The sequence below is a fragment of the Fringilla coelebs genome (genome assembly GCF_963513975.1).
Source record: "Fringilla coelebs genome assembly, chromosome: 5".
NCBI classification, from domain to species: Eukaryota; Metazoa; Chordata; class Aves; order Passeriformes; family Fringillidae; genus Fringilla; species Fringilla coelebs.
In genome coordinates, this window is record NC_140033.1 from 72124450 (window position 1) to 72132116 (window position 7667).

Below are 7667 nucleotides of genomic sequence, written 5' to 3' on the forward strand. Positions count from 1 at the left end.
GTCTACCAGCAGCAGATTAAAAATCAATTAAAATCCATAGAAACAGTCAAAGTTACATGCTCCTCTTTGCTGGTAAAAATGGTTTTTTTCAAAGATTTTACATTAATACTTGCTGCTTGGTATTACTGAAGATAATGAATCCGATTTGGACAGAGTCTGTGCATTTCTAGCTCTGCAGAGCTGAGCATCTTTACCTGCTAAGAACCTCTCATCCTCTGTGCCTCTTGGCCTCTGCAGAAACAGGAGAATTTGTGCCATTTATTTCACTGAAATGGAGATGTTGAAAGCTCTCCAGTGCTGCCATGATGGATGCTATTGCAAATGTGCAGGGAAAACAATAATCCTAATGATAAAATGATAAGTTTAATACCACTACCAGTAGTTTAATGATAAGTTTAATACCAGCACATTAGAGTGGAAAGTGAATGTTAGTACTGCTTGTACATGAAAATAAAGGGGATTTGATTTGTGTTCCAGATGAGTTTGGTGCTGTCCCCCAGTTCATGTTTGGGTGGTGCTGATCTGGGACTGCAGACACCCAGTTCCACCAGTGCCCTGCTCTGGGGATTTGGGAGTGTGCAGTGGTATTTTTGCTGAGTTTCCTCTCCATCTGTTTGCCTCCCATTCTTTGCAAGTCTGATCTGTTTATACCATTAAACACTCAAACATAGGGCTGCTTTTTAATTTCTTTATAAGTGTGTGCTCCAAAGACTATTACACCATTGAATAGTCATGATGCTTGTTCTAATGTAATTCATGTGTAGATTCCAAGGATGTAATCTACATTTCTAATTACTGTTTTTATTCATCCTTTCTGTTTCTTATCTTAATGCAAGTTTCATCTCGAATTTCCAGGAGCTAAAGAAGCCATGGCTCCAGTGCATGGCAGTGATACTCAGGGATGAGCCACAGGAGCCAGTGCTGATTGTATGGCTCAGGCACAAAGCCCAGGCACTGAGAAACTGGGGGGAGGAGCAGGGGGAAAATCATAATTTAATTAACTTGTCCTACCTTAATTTAGTCCTCTTAATTTAGTGCTTAAGCTTGTTTGTAGACTGCTTCATTTGATACAGGATAAAGATTATGCTGATGGGTGACTTCAGGAAAGCTAAAAAGGAGCTGCTTTATCAATATGGAGTCAGAGCAACACAGAGTAAATAAGGCCAGGCTTTTCCAACAAGTGCTGAAAATAAACAAAATATGAATGACTGTTTGTTGAGCGAGCAGACTCGATCCTGTGGGTGACATTTGGTGGAAAGAAGACTGGTGTGATATATTTATATCCCACCACGATACATCTGCACGAGAGAACTGAGTTGGGATTGCACAGTCCACTTAAATACCACAGCTCTCTCTTTTGCCTGGATAGTATTTATGTCTGTCTGGTGGGGAAAAGAGGAGAAATGTCACCCTGCCATCCCCTTGGCTCTCTCACAAGGTGGTGTCCTTGTGAGCCTCCCTTCCAGCTGCACTGGTTCCTGCCCCTCTCCCCTTCCTGGAGAGGGGCAGAGCTGTCAGAGTGCTGGGGAGGGAGGGCACTGCCCTTCCTGAGTGGTTTTCCTGGTTTACCCATCTCCCCCAGCCAGGTCAGGGCTTGTCTGTACTGTTGAGGGTGGTCAATGCCTTGCTTCAATGCCTTTCCCTCACTCTGTTAGCTCTGATCTCCCCTTCTCAGTGGTTGCTGTCACTCTCTGCTCATCCCACCCTCGCTCCTCCAAGCCACTGATTCCAGTTTTTATATTCTCACTCTGTCCTGTAGCAGCCCCAGGTACCTTCTCATATTCTCCCTCTTCCTGAGCTCCAGATGCCAAAACTCCTCATTCCCCAGGGGCTGCAGTGCTCTCATTTCCTCGTGGTGGGGTCAGGGTGTGCTGGGTGCAGGGGTGGGTGCAGGGGCTCAGGGATGCTTGGGGCACTGTGCCTGGTCAGCCCTGGCCATCAGGGATGTTTGGGGCACTGTGCCTGGTCAGCCCAGGCCATCAGGGATGTTTGGGGCACTGTACCAGCCCAGCCTGGTCAGCCCTGGTCCATCAGGAGTGTTTGGGGCACTGTGCCAGCCCAGCCTGGTCAGCCCTGGCCATCAGGGATGTTTGGGGCATCTGCCCACTGAAGGTGGCATCTTCACATTTACAATTCTCTCTTCATCTGAGAATGTCTTCTGAGTCTGTACCTGCAAAATATTCAGGTGTTCTCTGAGCTTTTTGCCTAACTCCCTTTCCAGGTTTGCATTGTTAGAGCTAAAATATGAATTTGCTGAAGTTATTATATGAGGATACTGAATTTCTTTTGCTTTCCTTTTGGTTACTATGTATACCTCCTAAAATCTGTCAAAAATATGTCTTTTTGAAGCTGCACAAAAACACCATTGCGTTTGATAGTGCTACCATTTCATTCTTGGAACATCATATTGCTCCACTGCTTTCAGGATTGATTTGGCTGGTTTTTATGCTGAGCCCTGACTCATAACAATTAGCATTACCTACGTGCTGGATTTATTTCTCAAACAGAGATGTTTTTCCCCAACTGCTCGTGTGCAAGACTATTGGATAACAGAGGGTCAGAGCCTGTCCTCTAACCTGATCATGTTCAAGAAGAAACCAAACCAAACTGATGAGGTTTTCACTTTTATTTGAATCCCAAGAGCTGTATTTCCAGATAAAATTTAAGGTCCCTACATTTCTGAGTTATTGTAACATAAAATATTAAGTGCTGCACTAGAGCTATTCACTCTTTCAGTTCTTTCTCAGCATATAATTTCTCTTTTTAGATATCTGACCTTTCTGTAATTCTTCTAATTTATGGAATAGTGCAATTTATCTTTTCTTTATCATCTTAGGGTGGCTGGGTGGAATGATGGAGGGGATGCATATATCTTCTTGTTTCTTTTTTCTGACTCAGTGTTTAGTCATTATTTTCAGTATCATTTAATCTGTGGAAAGTTTCCCCATATGTCAGGCATATTTTAAACACTCAGCTGAGCTCTGTGCCACAGCAAACCCTTTCAGACGTGATGCTCAGCAAAGGGCAGAGTTCAGGCTGCACCATTTGGGAAAGTGAAGCTTTTCCAAACGCCGTTCTCTAAACAAATCCCAAACCTGGGTATTCTTGTTGTGTGAAAGATGGAAATCAGGTTTCCCTGTGTGCATCATTTCCCTCAGAAGTCCACTTTGTGTTGTGTGCAGAGAAACTCAGAGCCCTTATGTGAGCAGATCTGTGCTCTGGTACCCTTTGTTAAAAGTTATCCTCAGTATTAAACGTCCTTGCAAGAACTTTTAATGAAGTACAGAGAGGCAGGCTGTGGCTGAGGAAGGCCCCATGTCAGACATCCTCCTCCTCAATAGGCATCCTCTAGATTTCTGTGCATATTGAGTCTCAAATTTCTCAACAATTCTTTTAAAGATCTGGCCTCTGTGTCGAAGATTTTATTTTTAAAAAAGTACAGCGAGCAACTGTAAGAATAGTCTGGTACTGCAGAAGCTTTGATTGCTGTTGGCTTCCTGCAGAAGTTTGTCATTAGTTTGCTGAGAACGTGGAACCTCAGAGTATTTAGTTTTCTTTAGCAAAAATGTTTTGGAAGTTAATTGAATGTAATGGGGTTTGTATGCTAATGGAATGGAGATCATGAGGAAAACAGGTATTCCTTAACGTTCCTCTGTGCTGTAATTACTGAATAATGCTATTTATGGTAAGATTGTGTACATGTGCATGTCTTGGGAAAAGGATATGGGATTACTTATTAACAAAGAAATGGAATTCCTTTTCACAGGGAATTAGAATTGTGACTCCAGACTTGCTAATTTAAATAACTTGCAGGCTAAACAGACTTTTATAAAGCATTAAATGCTATTATGTCTTGTGAACATTAAACACATTTTCTGAAAATATTAATTTCCCATTGGTTTTCTTGCCTCCTCCTTGTTGCTTTAATTCCAGCCTGCCTGATAATCCATCCTCCACACACCAGAGGTTGGGGATTTCTGGCTCTGGTTTGGTGCCTGGTTTCTGCAGTCCTGTTCCCCTCTCCCTGGGGCTTTTACCTCTGTCCTCAGGAGCTGGAGATGCTCCCTGTGAGCAGGATTCAGGACGAGGGCACCCATGGTGCTGGGTTTGCAGCAGCCCCATACCAAGGGGTGCTGTAAACCCTAAATGGGGAGCCCTGGCAGCTGCAGCTCCTCCCAGATCCCCAAATCCTGGCAGTGTGCTGCTTCTGAACCTGGAACACCTGCAGAAACGTGAGGGAGAAACAGAGAATCCTTGGTTTTGGGGGGAAATCAGTGACAAATGTTCTAACTCCAGAGGCTGGCACACATCAGTCTGTTTGGGTTTTAAAGTGCCCAAAGAAGAGGTTTACCTTTTCCTTGAGGAGGGGAGGGAGTTAGAATAAGTTGAAATTCCATATTTCTAACTGCACCTTCAGCAGCTGCAAGCCTGAAAAGTTTGATTCTGATTTTAAATGTTTGTCGCCCCATTTCTCTTCCCAGAGAAGAGCAAGGCGCAATTCTTCCCAAGAATATTTCTGGGTTTCGCATTCTCTGAACATCAGAGAAAGGAAAAACAATCCTCATCATTTGCTGTGCCTGTGTTTGTGCCACAGTAGAATAGCATAGCATAATAAAGTAATGAATTGCCTTCTGAGGAGATGGAGCCCCCCTGAGCACTTCCCCTGCCACGGGGGTTGTCCTGTTTCAATAAATGTCAGTGTGGGGCAGTTCTGTGATTACCCTTTTGCAGAGAATCACAAACAATGCCGTTTGGAAGGGAGCTTGAAAAATCATCTCACCCAGCCTTCCTCGTTAGAGAGTTTTAAGATGGGCTATTTTTGGGGCAGTCCACCATGGCAAGCAGTTTTTAGTATGAAGAAAAAGAAGATGCTTTAAAATGGAGCAGGACAGCTTACTCTTATCCTGAATCCAACAGTTCTGCCGGCCCTGCTCCATCCTGACAGGTTCATGAAAGTTTGAATGAAATATGAGTGTAATCTTGGACATTGGTTATACTGCTCCTATTAACTCATATTGGCTACTGATTATGCAATTTCTGTGCTGGTCACTTCGATTAGCCTTGATCATTTGGAAAAAAAAAATCAATTCACTCTCCTGGTTTTAATTTTGATAATTCAAATTCACAGTGTTCTTCATCTGCTTTGTTTGATGCTCTACATAAATCAAGGTTATAGACGAAACCAATTCCTGAATGAAAAGTTTCAATTTTCTTTTCTTTTTGGCTACAACTATGCAAAGAAATCATCATTTGGGCAACTAATATGCCTAAGTATCCTTCAAAAGGGGCTGTGATATATTAGAGCTGTTCAAATGTCCTCACAAATCATGTTGCCTTGCAGCTTTGATCCTGAAATATGTGAAATGATGTCTGATTTATGCCACTGATCCTTCTTTTAGATAGTTAAGTGTTCTTGCTTAATGTTATTAAATAAGTTCAAAGCAGCAAATAGGCCATTCTGGGCTGAGGACATTTGAAAAATAGCCCTCTCAGCAGGCTGCATATACCATCTATGTGCTTCAGTTTTTTCCTTTGTGGGTTTTTTTGTGTACAGCAAGCTACTAGAACTTTCTTCTGTCCACATCTCTGGTTACAATGCTTTTGGTTTTGTGGTTGAGGTGGGTATTTTTTTTCCCACCCTCCTGGTAGCTTTCTCCTGGGCTTTGTGTTCATTGGGGTGTTTTAGGAGTGTGTGTGTGCTGTGAAACACACGCAGAAACACCTCTGGGGCACAGTGGAAGGGATCTCTCAGTCTCCCCTAGCCTGATGCAAAGTGCCAACAATGATATAGAACAAGCTGCGTGACCCAGCTGAAGCAGTGCAATAAAAAAACCCTCTGAGGGTGTAAATTACTGGGGCAAATTCACACTCAAAGGAGTGTGACTGCTTTTAATGAAAAATCTATCCATACATTGCCACTTCTGTTTTAACATGCAAAAAGAAGGAGAGAGATGAGAAAATTCTTGATTCTAAAATATTTATCAGTATAAATATTCTGAACTTGCATCGGAATACTGAAGTGCAAATCTCTCCAGGCATAAGGGTTGCATAGGAATCACATCAGCTCTAAATTTAGTCAATCTTTTAATGGAAATGTCACACAGTTCAACACAAGATTTAGGGATTCTAGGATGTTATAGGAGCTTTATAACCAATATTATACTTGGGAAATTTCAGTAGGAAATATTAAATCAGAGTTTCCAGTAGGACATGATCCTTGTTGAAGCCATGATCACCATCTCAGTCACCTCCTGCTGGAGAAGAGCTGTCTGTGAGGGAAAACTTCCTGTGCTCTCCAGCAACACCAGGGCCTCAACTCAGCCTTTCAGATAGAAGATAGAAAACAAAGAAAAAGTTTGGGCATGAGCTGCCATTGCTGTACTCTCTAGCTGCGTTGATTTTTATGTCTACCTTTGTAAGAATAGGAATATTTAAATTTTTTAACTATAAAAATATTTTTGTGAAGAAATACATAGCTCTTTTAATTTTTTTTAATGTGGCATCCTGAGGATATCCTGAAGAAAGAACAGGTTAGCTGTTGGTTGTTTTACTGGCTTTTTATCTGCTCTTCATGCCAGCTATCTAACTTTCCTTTTGCCTGCCTGAGAGAGGTTCTTACCCTGAGATTTAGGATGTCTGCATTGATGGTCATTCTCTGCCATGAGAAAGCATCACCACTAAATCATTTGATGTCTTCTTTACCCACAGCCATGGGTTGTGTGTGCTAAATCACTTCCAGCTTTTCTGCTTTACCCCCACTGAAGGGCAGGAGGAGTTCAGGAGCTGCTGTGCCTTCAAAGAGCACTGGAAGGTGGAGGTGCTTCAGAGGATTCCAATCTCTGACTCACTGCCAAATGCTCTGGTGTTCCCAGAGCATTCAGTTCCGCTGTGTACAATTCTCATTTTCTAATTAGAAATTTCTAATGTGAATTTACAGTTCACAATTTTCTGTGTTTTCACAAGGTGATAGACCCTTACGTTCATGGAGAGATGGGTTGCAGTGTTTTAGATGTTTGCCTTTTAATGCTTTAAAAAGAAAAAACGCTTAAACAATGCATGAAAGTTAGACAGTGAGAGTGTTTGTGTGTGTGCTGGAGGTTGCTCCTTTGGGTGCAGGGCAGCTGCCTTCCTGCCACCCAAAGCACCCTGAGCCTGGGCTTGTGCTGTGCCTGGACAGACAGAGGCAGTCATTGGGGAGCAGCAGAACTCAGGGGAGGTGGGCAGGGAGAGGCTGTGCTGAGCTCAGTTTCATTCTGCAGCCTCACATCACTCTGCCCACGCCGGGGACTGAAGGGGACAAACGCGGGCTGCAAGAGAAGCCGGGCCCTGATTTGTGCAGGGTCAGCAGCAGTGCTGTCAGACTGCTTGTTTGCACACAGGGCTTTCCTGCCCTCAGGCTGTCAGCTGGCTGCTGGGCTGAGATGGATGGCTGGGGGCACACAGGGATGGTCCTGGGCACACAGGGATGGTCCTGGGCACACAGGGATGGTCCTGGGTACACTGGGATGGTCCTGGGAGATGGTCCTGGGCGCACAGGGATGGTCCTGGGCGCACAGGGATGGTCCTGGGCACACAGGGATGGTCCTGGGAGATGGTCCTGGGCACTCAGGGATGGTCCTGGGCACACAGGGATGGCCCTGGGAGATGGTCCTGGGCACTCAGGGATG